A 16,853-nucleotide genomic window follows, 5' to 3' on the forward strand; every position below is an offset into this window, starting at 1 on the left:
AAGAAATTCAAAGATAGAAAGAACACCAAGGTCCTTCATAGTAAGGACCTTGGTAGCTGTGGGTCATCCAGTTGTGGTGCTAATGTATGAAGAGTGAGAACGTTGTACGTTTTCTATATTAATACTATATATAGTGCTACACCAATGTTAATAAAAAATCTCACCGACCTTTGGAGTTAATGCAGAGCAAAGCCGTACATGAATGGTATACAATACCGACAAGATGAAAATCAGACACATGCGCAACATCTGGGTATTACAGATGTTTCGCCAACAAGTGGCTTTGACAGCACAAATTCAAGGACATAATTATAAGCCAGCAAACTATATACAAAAGATGAGGTGGAAATAAATGGTATAAAATACCGACACAATGGAATTATAAACACTTAAGCAGTATAATGTGATCCTTTATTGACAAAAGATGAGGTATTATGTCTCTCAGCTTTAGAGTCGGTGAAGAGCACCGTAGTCATGGATGCCCCACAACTACCAAGGTCCTTACTATGAAGGAGCTTAGTGTCCCTTCTAACAGTGATAGGATAACTGAGGCTAACACTGTAACTGGCATTAAAATGGTTACAATTTTACGAGGCACCGCCACCATAAAGTCTGCTAGAACTGAACACAAATCTACAGAAAATTATTATAATCAAGGGGAAGCGCTAAACCCGGAGGATTATACAGCGCGTGGGGAGGATGTGGAAGGCATTCAGGCTTGCTCGTGAAAACATGCAATTATGTCAGATTCTGGAAGTTGCGTGAACCTCGTCGCTACACATAACAAGAATCTTTCACCCCTCCATGGAAGATTTTTTAATTTAATATCACCCATCTTGAAGCTCCTCCCTAGAAGCTCTTCTTAGGTAAAAGGACACAAGTGTAACTAATGCGACATTTTCATTGTGGCAACGTTTCGCTCTCCAGGAGCTTTGTCAAGCCGTCACAAATAATAAAGGGACACAGAGGCTATATATAAGTATAGAGTAAGATGCAAGGCACCTCACTCTATACCTATATAGAGTATAGCTATAGAGTAAAGCTCCTGAAGAGCGAAACGTTGGAGAGGTCTGAGGCTCTCCAACGTCTGAGCCTCTCCAACCAATTGTGTTGGAGAGGTCTGAGCCTCGCTCAGACCTCTCCAACACAACTGTCCTCAAAGATTTGTTAAGTTATACCATGAATTAAGGAAAGATCCTGGACTTCACCTTACGAAACAGACAAAGCAAATGTGATAGTAATTATAGACAAGGTAGATTATAGTGGGAAAATAAACTTACGTGCCTCTTAAGGCGTAATGACGATAACAACATTCTCATTGGATGAACCAGCTACAAATATTAAAAAAAATCAGAGAGAAAGAATTAATATACAACTGTTATGGGTTCCATCACAAACTGAATTACGTCTGCATCATAAAGTTGATACATATTGAAGGAAGAAGTTGAAGACAGTGTAACCTTTGTCTGTCTGTGTCGTCAAGTATCAGAAGTACTGTAATATTAGTAGTGAAGTAAATAATAAATATGAATGACATATAAATACATTAAGAAACATGAGCAGATCTGTAGCTCACTATGATAACATGAACGTAGATCAGAGTATTTACGGAGCAACTTGCAGTGTAAACAGACTGACGTTGTAGTGGCCCGGCTTAGGTTCGCTTACAGGTACTTCTTGTAGTTTGGCAGACACGCAGATAATCCCATACCACGGGCGGGGTTAGAACCCGCGATCAGAGTCTCAAAACTCCAGACCATCGCGTTAGCCACTGGACCAGCTAGCCACAATAGATTTATCTAGGTATATACCGAGTTGGATGAATCTTATTGTGGCTGGCTGGCCCAGTGGCTAATGTGACGGTCTGGAGTTCTGAGACTCTGATCGCGGGTTCTAACCCCGCTCATGGTATGTTTTTTTTTACAATCGTGTCATTACGATTTCGTGAGTCACGCAGATGATGATTAAACTAAATGCAAAGTATGTGGTCAACCTTGTGGTCACTTTGTTTAGCACTGTGCTTGATAGTCCACTTATTGAGGAATAAGGAGATAGACATTGTAAAGAAAATATCCCAGATTTCCTAGACTGGTAGAGTCCGGGATCGATTCCCGGCAGTAAGTAGGTACCTGGGTGTTACCCGACTGTTGTGAGTCGCATCGTGGGTGAAAGGATTAACCTCAGTTGCCCGAAATACTCTACATAACCAGAGGCTTTCTATATACTATGTCAGTATTGTAAACTAGGTCTGTATCACTTGTAAAGATTATTATTATTATTATTATTATTATTATTATTATTATTATTATCATTAATTATTATTATTATCATCCAGATGAACTGTTAACCCCTTTTGCGTCCTAGTTGGTATGGACTTCGTGTATCTATACATTCTTACGTTACCGTCCCCAGGCTGAATGTGGTGTGTACAATAAACTATCTGCGGCGGTGGCAAAATCTAAACCTGTTTTCCACGGCTTTTTTAACTGCCGCGTCACCACGTAGAGAAGACCTGGGCCAGGACTCGCCCAGGCAGACCTACCTGAATCTGAACCTGGTTTTTAAATACTTGCTTGACTTTCGATCATCTGTGTTGACATTCGGGTGAGTTCTGACTCCCATCATTACTTTACAATCACCTCTTCCCTCATCCTTCAATACACCCACTGGATACACAAACATCAGTACGCAGTCACGGTTGTCTCCTGGTGGCACCTCTTGCTAAAGTTATCTGTGAAGAATTAGGCACATGTGCAACATCTGGGTATCTCTATTGTAGATGTTTCGCCTCTTGAAGAATCTCTTGTAGATGTTTCGTCTTGAAGAATCTGAAGACTTCAAGACTACGGTGCTCTTCACCAACTGATTACCTCACCTTCTGTATATAGTTCTACTGTCCTCCTATTAAGTCTTTGAATTTGTATTGATAAAGCCACTGGATGGCAAAACGTCTACAATAGAGATACCCAGATGTACATGTGTCTAATTCTTCATCTTGTCGGAACTGTTTATACCCAACATGAACAAATTCTCTGTGTACTACATCTTAAGTTCCGTGTAACTCGAATGGAAAGCTTCGTTTCCCTTGCTTAAGCTAAGACACAAATGCTATGGGGGAAGAAAAAGTAACACCAAACAAAAGACTGCGAGCGTGTCTCACTGATTTCGAAATTCCAACGGTTTCCCAGATACTACGAGTTAACTTTCGTTGCCACACACTGAAGCGACGTCCTAAACCAGTGTGCAAACTAGGTTAAAACTGTCTACCTTTAGTGGCAGGTATCAAACACTTGCACGTAAGCAAACACTAGGACAGATTTATAGAAAACGTTTCGGTCCTGGCACCTTGATCACGGTCCCAGGACCGAAACGTTTTCTAATAAATATATCCTAGTGTTTGCTTACGTGTTTTTCTAAACCAGGGATTCTCAACTTACCCTCCATTATTAACCCCCCCCCCCGGCTTGATATATTTCTCCATTTACCCCCTTACTTCCATACAAAAAAAAATAACACCATCATAAAGAGACAAAAAACAAGGTCAGAAAAAAAAATATTTAGATTTTGCACAAAAATATTTAACCCTTGGTTGAGAATCATTGTTCTAGACCAACTTGACGGTATCTATCACCAAGACTGATACAACCAAACACTCTGCAAACCAAGATACAACATACAGTGGTAAGACCAAACATTTCACTGATGGTGAGTAAAATATCTAGTCGATACTAAATGAAAAAAAAAAATTAAAATTGAAACAAATGACTGAAGGATAATGAAGGTTTTCCCCTTAAAGGGTCGACCACACCCACTAGGTGCCACACCCACCACATGATACGCCTAGCACGCCTCTCGTGTCAACATACACATACACACACTGGAGGACAGGAGATATGAGGGGGGGTATGATAACGACATATAAAATACTGAGAGGATTCGACAAGGTGGACAGAGACAGGATGTTCCATTGATGGGACACAGCAACAAAGGGGCACAATTGGAAGATGAAGACTCGCATGAGTCACAGGGATGTTAGGGAGTATTTCTTCAGTCGTAGAGTTGTCAGGAAGTGGAATTGTCTGGAAAGTGACTTAGTGGAGGCAGGATCCATACATAGCTTTAAGAAAAGGCATGATAAAGCTCACGGAACAAGGAGAATGACCTAGTAGCGACAGAAGAGGCGGGGCCAAGAGCTGTTTTTCGACCCCTGTAACCACAACTAGGTGAGTACACACAGTAGCGACAGTGAAGAGGCGGGGCCAGGAGCAGTGAATCGGCCCCTGCAACCAACAGATCTATAACTCGAAATAATATATTCGAAATGGATGAGTTTATATTTAGAAAGAATTTAGGAAAGTACTGGTTTGGAAATAGATTAGTGGATGAGTGGAACAGTCTGCCTAGTAGGGTGACTGGGTAGCTTCAAATATAGATTAGATAAATACATGAGTGAGAGGGACTGGATTTGAGTGGGACTTGCACATGAGTTAATATACTGATAATAGGTTGGACGAATATTTTTAGTGGGTTTGGGTTTGACAAGGACTTGCCAAGTATGGGCCAGTAGGCCTGCTGCAGTGTTCTTTCTTACGATCTTATACAAGTGAGTACACACACAAACACACACAGATACGATAAATCTCATGGAGTGGGGAGAGAGTGGACCTATTACCGGCTAGCGAAGAGGCAGGACCAGGACAGCTGTGAATCGACCCCTGCAACCACAAATAGTCGAGTACAGTTTGCTGCTACGAAGCCTATTTACCGAGAGACACGCCTCTTTACTGGATAAACGACCCTTTCCTGAAAACTCAGTATTCAACTCATCTGAAATTACAATCCACAATGCTTCCAAAGTCACGCAGCACCTCCAACACGAGCCACAGTAACCACAGCACAAGGTGTTCAGATTGATACTAATGTTATCACTGTATGTCTGGGAGACAAGGTGTTCTGGTGTTGTCACTAGTGCTCTGTAGGTGTTTTGGTGTTGTCACTAGTGTTCTGTAGGTGTTGAGGTGTTGTCACTAGTGTTCTGTAGGTGTTGTGGTGTTGTCACTAGTGTTCTGTAGGTGTTGAGGTGTTGTCACTAGTGTTCAGTAGGTATTGTGGTGTTGTCAATAGTGCTCTGTAGGTGTTCTGGTGTTGTCACTAGTGCTCTGTAGGTGTTGTGGTGTTGTCCTAGTGCTCTGTAGGTGTTCTGGTGTTGTCATTAGTGCTCTGTAGGTGTTCTGGTGTTGTCACTAGTGCTCTGTAGGTGTTGCGGTGTTGTCTGGGTTTGTTAGGCGCGTAATGAGGGTGTTCTGGAATGTTATATAACCCAACTGAACATATCGTAACGTAACCTAACCCATCCTAGACGGATGTCTTCCCCAGGATGGTCAATATTAACTACAGAGGACCAAATGTGCAACATTAACAACGAGGGGGGAGAAACCAGATACATATTCCCAGAATATGCAACATTAGTCAGAGAGGAAGTTCAGATACACATCTTTCCAGGATGTGTTATCCTGTCTGTCTTCTCCGAACGTTAGAGAGTCGAGTTCAAGAGAGTGCTAAACTCCTTACATGCTGTGTTTGATCTAGGACCCTAGATGGTATGACTACAGGTGACTATATTATCCACGAGAAACAGCCAGAGGGAACAGAATGTATGGGACCTCATGCACAGAGTCAGAGACGAACAGTTAGATTCGGTGTGAACTGAACCCTGGATGGCTAACCCCGGAGGGTTAGCCATCATGGGTTATATAGAGCTAGGACTCGGGGCCAGGAGCTAGGACTCGACCCCTGCAACCTCAATTAGGTGAGTACTGGGTGGCTAACCCCGGGGGGACAGCCACCCAGCAGAACCCATGAAAGTCAGTGCGTCTTCCAGGGACTGTCTGTCTTATTGCCATTGAGGTCCTCAATCTTGTCCCCCAGGATGCCACCCATACCAGTCAGCTAACACCCAGGTACATACTTGCTTGCTAGCTGAACAGGACAACAGGTGTAAGGAAACACGCCCAATGTTTTCACCCTTGCCGGGGATCGAACCACGGACACTCAGTGTGTGTGGAGTAAGAGTGTTGCCTACCAGGTCACGGGCCACTACCATCATAGTTTGACTATCAACCCTAGTGTGACTACAATCCCTAGTGTGACTACCAACCCTAGTGTGACTTCCATCTCTAGTGTGACTACCATCCCTAGTGTGACTACCATCCCTAGTGTGACTACCATCCCTAGTGTGACTTCTATCCCTAGTGTGACTACCATCCCTAGTGTGACTACCATCTCTAGTGCGACTACCATCCTAGGCCTAGTGTGACTACCATCCCTAGTGTGTCTACCATCTCTAGTGTGACTACCATCCCAAGTTTGACTATCATCTCTAGTGTGACTACCATCTCTAGTGTGACTACCATCTCTAGTGTGACTACCATCTCTAGTGTGACTATCATCTCTAGTGTGACTACCATCTCTAGTGTGACTATCATCTCTAGTGTGACTACCATCTCTAGTGTGACTATCATCTCTAGTGTGACTACCCTCTCTAGTGTGACTACCACCTCTAGTGTGACTACCATCTCTAGTGTGACTACCATCTCTAGTGTGACTACCATCCCTAATGTGACTACCATCTCTAGTGTGACTACCATCTCTAGTGTGACTATCATCTCTAGTGTGACTATCATCTCTAGTGTGACTATCATCTCTAGTGTGACTACCATCTCAAGTGTGACTACCATCCCTAGTTTGACTATCATCTCTAGTGTGACTACCATCCCTAGTGTGACTACCATCTCTAGTGTGACTACCATCTCTAGTGTGACTACCATCTCTAGTGTGACTACCATCTCTAGTGTGACTACCATCCCTAGTGTGACTACCATCCCTAATGTGACTACCATCCCTAATGTGACTACCATCCCTAGTGTGACTACCATCTCTAGTGTGACTACCATATCTAGTGTGACTACCATCTCTAGTGTGACTACCATCTCCAGTGTGACTACCATCTCTAGTGTGACTATCATCTCTAGTGTGACTACCATCCCTAATGTGACTGCCATCCATAGTGTGACTACCATCCCTAGTGTGACTTCCATCCCTAGTGTGACTACCATCCCTAGTGTGACTACCATCCCTAGTGTGACTACCATCCCTAGTGTGACTACCATCTCTAGTGTGACTTCCATCCCTAGTGTGACTACCATCCCTAGTGTGACTACCATCCCTAGTGTGACTACCATCCCTAGTGTGACTACCATCTCTAGTTTGACTACCGTCCCTAGTGTGACTACCATCCCTAGTGTGACTACCATCCCTAGTTTGACTACCATCCCTAGTGTGACTACCATCCCTAGTGTGACTACCATCCCTAGTGTGACTACCATCCCTAGTGTGACTACTATCCCTAGTGTGACTACCATCCCTAGTGTGACTACCATCCCTAGTGTGACTACCATCCCTAGTGTGACTACTATCCCTAGTGTGACTACCATCCCTAGTGTGACTACCATCCCTAGTGTGACTACCATCCCTAGTTTGACTACCATCCCTAGTGTGACTACCATCCCTAGTTTGACTACCATCCCTAGTGTGACTACCATCCCTAGTGTGACTACCATCCCTAGTGTGACTACCATCTCTAGTTTGACTACCGTCCCTAGTGTGACTACCATCCCTAGTGTGACTACCATCCCTAGTGTGACTACCATCCCTAGTGTGACTACCATCTCTAGTGTGACTACCATCTCTAGTGTGACTACCATCTCTAGTGTGACTACCATCTCTAGTGTGACTTCTATCCCTAGTGTGACTACCATCCCTAGTGTGACTACCATCCCTAGTGTGACTACCATCCCTAGTGTGACTACCATCAATAGTGTGACTACTAACCCTAGTGTGACTACCATCCCTAGTGTGACTACCATCCCTAGTGTGACTACCATCCCTAGTGTGACTACCATCCCTAGTGTGACTAACCCTAGTGTGACTACCATCCCCAGTATGACTACCATCCCTAGTGTGACTACCATCCCTAGTGTGACTACCATCCCTAGTGTGACTACCATCCCTAGTGTGACTACCATCCCTAGTGTGACTACCATCCCTAGTTTGACTACCATCCTTATTGTGACTACCATCCCTAGTGTGACTACCATCCCTAGTGTGACTACCATCCCTAGTGTGACTACCATCCCTAGTTTGACTACCATCCCTAGTGTGACTACCATCCCTAGTGTGACTACCATCCCTAGTGTGACTACCATCCCTAGTGTGACTTCCATCCCTAGTGTGACTACCATCCCTAGTGTGACTACCATCCCTAGTGTGACTACCATCCCTAGTGTGACTACCATCCCTAGTGTGACTACCATCCCTAGTGTGACTACCATCCCTAGTGTGACTACCATCCCTAGTTTGACTACCATCCCTAGTGTGACTACCATCCCTAGTGTGACTACCATCCCTAGTGTGACTACCATCCCTAATGTGACTACCATCCCTAGTGTGACTACCATCCCTAGTGTGACTACTAACCCTAGTGTGACTACCATCCCTAGTGTGACTACCATCCCTAGTGTGACTAACCCTAGTGTGACTACCATCCCTAGTATGACTACCATCCCTAGTGTGACTACCATCCCTAGTGTGACTACCATCCCTAGTGTGACTACCATCCCTAGTGTGACTACCATCCCTAGTTTGACTACCATCCCTAGTGTGACTACCATCCCTAGTGTGACTACCATCCCTAGTGTGACTACCATCCCTAGTGTGACTACCATCCCTAGTGTGACTACCATCCCTAGTGTGACTACCATCCCTAGTGTGACTACCATCCCTAGTGTGACTACCATCCCTAGTGTGACTACCATCCCTAGTGTGACTACCATCCCTAGTGTGACTACCATCCCTAGTGTGACTACCATCCCTAGTGTGACTACCATCCCTAGTGTGACTACCATCCCTAGTGTGACTACCATCCCTAGTGTGACTACCATCCCTAGTGTGACTACCATCCCTAGTGTGACTACCATCCCTAGTGTGACTACCATCCCTAGTGTGACTACCATCCCTAGTGTGACTACCATCCCTAGTGTGACTACCATCCCTAGTGTGACTACCATCCCTAGTGTGACTACCATCCCTAGTGTGACTACCATCCCTAGTGTGACTACCACCTAGTGTGATCCCTAGTGTGACTACCATCCCTAGTGTGACTACCTATCCCTAGTGTGACTACCATCCCTAGTGTGACTACCATCCCTAGTGTGACTACCATCCCTAGTGTGACTACCATCCCTAGTGTGACTACCATCCCTAGTGTGACTACCATCCCTAGTGTGACTACCATCCCTAGTGTGACTACCATCCCTAGTGTGACTACCATCCCTAGTGTGACTACCATCCCTAGTGTGACTACCATCCCTAGTGTGACTACCATCCCTAGTGTGACTACCATCCCTAGTGTGACTACCATCCCTAGTGTGACTACCATCCCTAGTGTGACTACTATCCCTAGTGTGACTTCCATCCCTAGTGTGACTACCATCCCTTGTGTGACTACTATCCCTGGTGTGACTACCATCCCTAGTGTGACTACCATCCCTAGTGTGACTACCATCCCTAGTGTGACTACCATCCCTAGTGTGACTACCATCCCTAGTGTGACTACCATCCCTAGTGTGACTACCATCCCTAGTGTGACTACCATCCCTAGTGTGACTACCATCCCTAGTGTGACTACCATCCCTAGTGTGACTACCATCCCTAGTGTGACTACCATCCCTAGTGTGACTACCATCCCTAGTGTGACTACCATCCCTAGTGTGACTACCATCCCTAGTGTGACTACCATCCCTAGTGTGACTACCATCCCTAGTGTGACTACCATCCCTAGTGTGACTACCATCCCTAGTGTGACTACCATCCCTAGTGTGACTACCATCCCTAGTGTGACTACCATCCCTAGTGTGACTACCATCCCTAGTGTGACTCCCGAGTGTGACTACCATCCCTAGTGTGACTACCATCCCTAGTGTGACTACCATCCCTAGTGTGACTACCATCCCTAGTGTGACTACCATCCCTAGTGTGACTACCATCCCTAGTGTGACTACCATCCCTAGTGTGACTACCATCCCTAGTGTGACTACCATCCCTAGTGTGACTACCATCCCTAGTGTGACTACCATCCCTAGTGTGACTACCATCCCTAGTGTGACTACCATCCCTAGTGTGACTACCATCCCTAGTGTGACTACTATCCCTAGTGTGACTTCCATCCCTAGTGTGACTACCATCCCTAGTGTGACTACCATCCCTAGTGTGACTACCATCCCTAGTGTGACTACCATCCCTAGTGTGACTACCATCCCTAGTGTGACTACCATCCCTAGTGTGACTACCATCCCTAGTGTGACTACCATCCCTAGTGTGACTACCATCCCTAGTGTGACTACCATCCCTAGTGTGACTACTATCCCTAGTGTGACCATCCCTAGTGTGACTACCATCCCTAGTGTGACTACCATCCCTAGTGTGACTACATCCCTAGTGTGACTACCATCCCTAGTGTGACTACCATCCCTAGTGTGACTACCATCCCTAGTGTGACTACCATCCCTAGTGTGACTACCATCCCTAGTGTGACTACCATCCCTAGTGTGACTACTATCCCTAGTGTGACTACCATCCCTAGTGTGACAACGAACCCTAGTGTACCATCCCTAGTGTGACTACCATCCCTAGTGTGACTACCATCCCTAGTGTGACTACTATCCCTAGTGTGACTACCATCCCTAGTGTGACTACCATCCCTAGTGTGACTACTATCCCTAGTGTGACTACCATCCCTAGTGTGACTACCATCCCTAGTGTGACTACCATCCCTAGTGTGACTACCATCCCTAGTGTGACTACCATCCCTAGTGTGACTACCATCCCTAGTGTGACTACCATCCCTAGTGTGACTACTATCCCTAGTGTGACTACCATCCCTAGTGTGACTACCATCCCTAGTGTGACTACCATCCCTAGTGTGACTACCATCCCTAGTGTGACTACCATCCCTAGTGTGACTACCATCCCTAGTGTGACTACCATCCCTAGTGTGATCCCTAGTGTGACTACCATCCCTAGTGTGACTACCATCCCTAGTGTGACTACCATCCCTAGTGTGACTACCATCCCTAGTGTGACCATCCCTAGCGTGACTACCATCCCTAGTGTGACTACCATCCCTAGTGTGACTACTATCCCTAGTGTGACTTCCATCCCTAGTGTGACTACCATCCCTAGTGTGACTACCATCCCTAGTGTGACTACCATCCCTAGTGTGACTACCATCCCTAGTGTGACTACCATCCCTAGTGTGACTACCATCCCTAGTGTGACTACCATCCCTAGTGTGACTACCATCCCTAGTGTGACTACCATCCCTAGTGTGACTACCATCCCTAGTGTGACTACCATCCCTAGTGTGACTACCATCCCTAGTGTGACTACCATCCCTAGTGTGACTACTATCCCTAGTGTGACTACCATCCCTAGTGTGACTACCATCCCTAGTGTGACTACTATCCCTAGTGTGACTACCATCCCTAGTGTGACTACCATCCCTAGTGTGACTACCATCCCTAGTGTGACTACCATCCCTAGTGTGACTACCATCCCTAGTGTGACTACCATCCCTAGTGTGACTACCATCCCTAGTGTGACTACCATCCCTAGTGTGACTACCATCCCTAGTGTGACTACCATCCCTAGTGTGACTACCATCCCTAGTGTGACTACCATCCCTAGTGTGACTACCATCCCTAGTGTGACTACCATCCCTAGTGTGACTACCATCCCTAGTGTGACTACCATCCCTAGTGTGACTACCATCCCTAGTGTGACTACTATCCCTAGTGTGACTACTATCCCTAGTGTGACTACCATCCCTAGTGTGACTACCATCCCTAGTGTGACTACTATCCCTAGTGTGACTTCCATCCCTAGTGTGACTACCATCCCTAGTGTGACTACTATCCCTAGTGTGACTACCATCCCTAGTGTGACTACCATCCCTAGTGTGACTACCATCCCTAGTGTGACTACCATCCCTAGTGTGACTACCATCCCTAGTGTGACTACCATCCCTAGTGTGACTACCATCCCTAGTGTGACTACTATCCCTAGTGTGACTACCATCCCTAGTGTGACTACCATCCCTAGTGTGACTACTACTACCATCCCTAGTGTGACTTCCATCCCTAGTGTGACTACTATCCCTAGTGTGACTACCATCCCTAGTGTGACTACCATCCCTAGTGTGACTACCATCCCTAGTGTGACTACCATCCCTAGTGTGACTACCATCCCTAGTGTGACTACCATCCCTAGTGTGACTACCATCCCTAGTGTGACTACCATCCCTAGTGTGACTACCATCCCTAGTGTGACTGACTACATCCCTAGTGTGACTACCATCCCTAGTGTGACTACCATCCCTAGTGTGACTACCATCCCTAGTGTGACTATCCCTACCATCCCTAGTGTGATCCCTACCATCCCTAGTGTGACTACCATCCCTAGTGTGACTACCATCCCTAGTGTGACTATCCCCTATCCCTAGTGTGACTACCATCCCTAGTGTGACTACCATCCCTAGTGTGACTACCATCCCTAGTGTGACTACCATCCCTACTACCATCCCTAGTGTGACTACCATCCCTAGTGTGACTACCATCCCTAGTGCGACTACCATCCCTAGTGTGACTACCATCCCTAGTGTGACTACCATCCCTAGTGTGACTACCATCCCTAGTGTGACTACCATCCCTAGTGTACCATCCCTAGTGTGACTTCCATCCCTAGTGTGACCACCCATAGTGTGACTACCATCCCTAGTGTGACTACCATCCCTAGTGTGACTACCATCCCTAGTGTGACTACCATCCCTAGTGTGACTACCATCCCTAGTGTGACTACCATCCCTAGTGTGACTACCATCCCTAGTGTGACTACCATCCCTAGTGTGACTACTCTCCCTAGTGTGACTACCATCCCTAGTGTGACTACTATCCCTAGTGTGACTACCATCCCTAGTGTGACTACCATCCCTAGTGTGACTACCATCCCTAGTGTGACTACCATCCCTAGTGTGACTACCTTAAATACTTTTAATACACATCTCTCTTATCAACCTCCTCTACACAGTATTTTCCTTTTTTGTAAATTAAATTAAAAAAAAGAAAATCGCATCCAAAATTCAATATCACGTGAAAGGGACTTAAAAACTGATGATATTCAATCCAGATGCAATTTTTCAATTGCATTTGCAAAAATTCCCATTATATGAAAGCTTTCTCTACATGCAACAAATTAATATCGCCATTGTGTGTTCGGCTAATGTGTAATTCGATACTCTGCCTAATTAGGTAACTGTAAACTCGTATAGCTGTCTGTTATGATTAAGAGGTGCCTGAGTTTCCCTGTCTCCTAATATCATGTTTATTTTCCCCCTACAATCTATCTTGTCCATAATTACTATCACATTTGCTTTGTCTGCTTTCGTAAGGTGAAGTACAGGATCGGTACATGGCAAATATCTGGTGACGTGCACCTGTGATCCTCCACCCTTGTCTCTCTCATCTCACCAAGAATATCACTGACCTTGTCTTTCTCATCTCACCAAGAATATCACTGACCTTGTCTTTCTCATCTCACCAAGAATATCACTGACCTTGTCTTTCTCATCTCACCAAGAATATCACTGACCTTGTCTTTCTCATCTCACCAAGAACATCACTGTCCTTGTCTTTCTCATCTCACCAAGAACAACACTGTCCTTGTCTTTCTCATCTCACCAAGAACAACACTGTCCTTGTCTTTCTCATCTCACCAAGAACAACACTGTCCTTGTCTTTCTCATCTCACCAAGAACATCAGTGTCCTTGTCTCTTTCATCTCACCAAGAACAACACTGTCCTTGTCTTTCTCATCTCACCAAGAACATCAGTGTCCTTGTCTCTCTCATCTCACCAAGAACAACACTGTCCTTGTCTTTCTCATCTCACCAAGAACAACACTGTCCTTGTCTCTCTCATCTCACCAAGAACAACACTGTCCTTGTCTCTCTCATCTCACCAAGAACACCAGTGTCCTTGATGACGTACATCTGATACATTCTTCCCACTAATAGTATCAATAGTCTCTGTAAAAAAATAACGGCTATGTTAAATCTTATAGTTTTCATTATTTAAATATCACCTATTTTATGAAATTATTATTATTATTATTATTATTATTATTATTATTATTATTATTATTATTATTATTATTATTATTATTATTATTATTTATTATTATTATTAATATTATTATTAATATTCGTAGTAGTAGTTTTTTAAATATTTATTAAATTATTTTCACATAATTAATGTTTGTTGATTGACGAATAATCTGAAGCTTCCGTGGTTACCGGAGGATATACAGGCATCCTATATACCCTTCAGTGGTTACTGGAGGATATACAGGCATCCTATATACCCTTCAGTGGTTACTGGAGGATATACAGGCATCCTATATACCTTTCAGTGGTTACTGGAGGATATACAGGCATCCTATATACCTTTCAGTGGTTACTGGAGGATATACAGGCATCCTATATACCCTTCAGTGGTTACTGGAGGATATACAGGCATCCTATATACCCTTCAGTGGTTACTGGAGGATATACAGGCATCCTATATACCTTTCAGTGGTTACTGGAGGATATACAGGCATCCTATATACCCTTCAGTGGTTACTGGAGGATATACAGGCATCCTATATACCCTTCAGTGGTTACTGGAGGATATACATGCATCCTATATACCTTTCAGTGGTTACTGGAGGATATACAGGCATCCTATATTCCCTTCAGTGGTTACTGGAGGATATACAGGCATCCTATATACCCTTCAGTGGTTACTGGAGGATATACAGGCATCCTATATACCTTTCAGTGGTTACTGGAGGATATACAGGCATCCTATATACCCTTCAGTGGTTACTGGAGAATATACAGGCATCCTATATACCCTTCAGTGGTTACTGGAGGATATACAGGCATCATATATACCTTTCAGTGGTTACTGGAGAATATACAGGCATCCTATATACCTTTCAGTGGTTACTGGAGGATATACAGGCATCCTATATTCCCTTCAGTGGTTGCTGGAGGATATACAGGCATCCTATATACCCTTCAGTGGTTACTGGAGGATATACAGGCATCATATATACCTTTCAGTGGTTACTGGAGGATATACAGGCATCCTATATACCCTTCAGTGGTTCCTGGAGAATATACAGGCATCCTATATACCCTTCAGTGGTTACTAGAGGATATACAGGCATCATATATACCTTTCAGTGGTTACTGGAGAATATACAGGCATCCTATATACCCTTCAGTGGTTACTGGAGAATATACAGGCATCCTATATACCCTTCAGTGGTTACTGGAGGATATACAGGCATCCTATATACCTTTCAGTGGTTACTGGAGAATATACAGGCATCCTATATACCCTTCAGTGGTTACTGGAGGATATACAGGCATCCTATATACCTTTCAGTGGTTACTGGAGGATATACAGGCATCCTATATACGTTTCAGTAGTTACTGGAGAATATACAGGCATCCTATATACCCTTCGGTGGTTACTGGAGGATATACAGGCATCCTATATACCTTTCAGTGGTTACTGGAGGATATACATTCATCCTACATACCCTTCAGTGGTTACTGGAGGATATACAGGCATCCTATATACCCTTCAGTGGTTACTGGAGGATACACAAGCATCTTATATATCCTTCAGTGGTTACTGGAGGATATACAAGCATCCTATATACCCTTCAGTGGTTATTGGAGGAAATACAGGCATCCTATATACCCTTCAGTGGTTATTGGAGAATATACAGGCATCCTACATACCCTTCAGTGGTTACTGGAGGATATACAAGAATCTTATATATCCTTCAGTGGTTACTGGAGGATATACAGGCATCATATATACCCTTCAGCGATTATTGGAGGATATACAGGCATCCTATATACCCTTCAGTGGTTATTAGAGGATATACAGGCATCCTACATTCCCTTCAGTGGTTACTGAAGGATATACAGGCATCCTATATACCCTTCAGTGGTTACTGGAGGATATACAGGCATCCTATATACTCATCAGTGGTTACTGAAGGATATAGTGTACAGGCATCCTATATACCCTTCAGTAGTTACTGGAGGATATACAGGATATATACCCTTCAGTAACGACTAGTAAAAAAATATACACAACTAAGTATACCTCGTGAACTGATTAAGTGGGATCAAAGTTATCGCTCCATCTGAGGAAATAAGTGCATCTCAGAGAGTAAGTGGTTTAAGGTCCCACCGAGGGAGAAGCTACACACACGCACATCCCCCAGGATGTGCAACATTAACCCCCACGAGGAACCAAATAAGTATCCCCTAGGATGTGCAACATTAACTCCGACGAGGAACCAAATAAGTATCCCCTAGGATGTGCAACATTAACCCCGATAGGATACCAGATGAGTTTTTTTTAACAATGGTTATAAATGACCATAATTTTTAAAGGGGTGGACCGGTAAGCCAGCGGAAGGCCTCGGTCAGATGACCAAAAGCTCCAAAGGCGGGTCATCATCTGACTAAGACCCGCGTCAGGAAACATTTGTCCTGTTTCCTGACGAACCTTACCTAACCTAACCTAACCAGATGAGTATCCCCCAGGATGTGCAACATTAACCCCGACGAGGAACCATATAAGTATCCCCCAGGATGTGCAACATTAACCCCG

The sequence above is a fragment of the Cherax quadricarinatus genome, chromosome 18 (genome assembly GCF_038502225.1).
Source record: "Cherax quadricarinatus isolate ZL_2023a chromosome 18, ASM3850222v1, whole genome shotgun sequence".
In the NCBI taxonomy this organism is placed as follows: Eukaryota; Metazoa; Arthropoda; class Malacostraca; order Decapoda; family Parastacidae; genus Cherax; species Cherax quadricarinatus.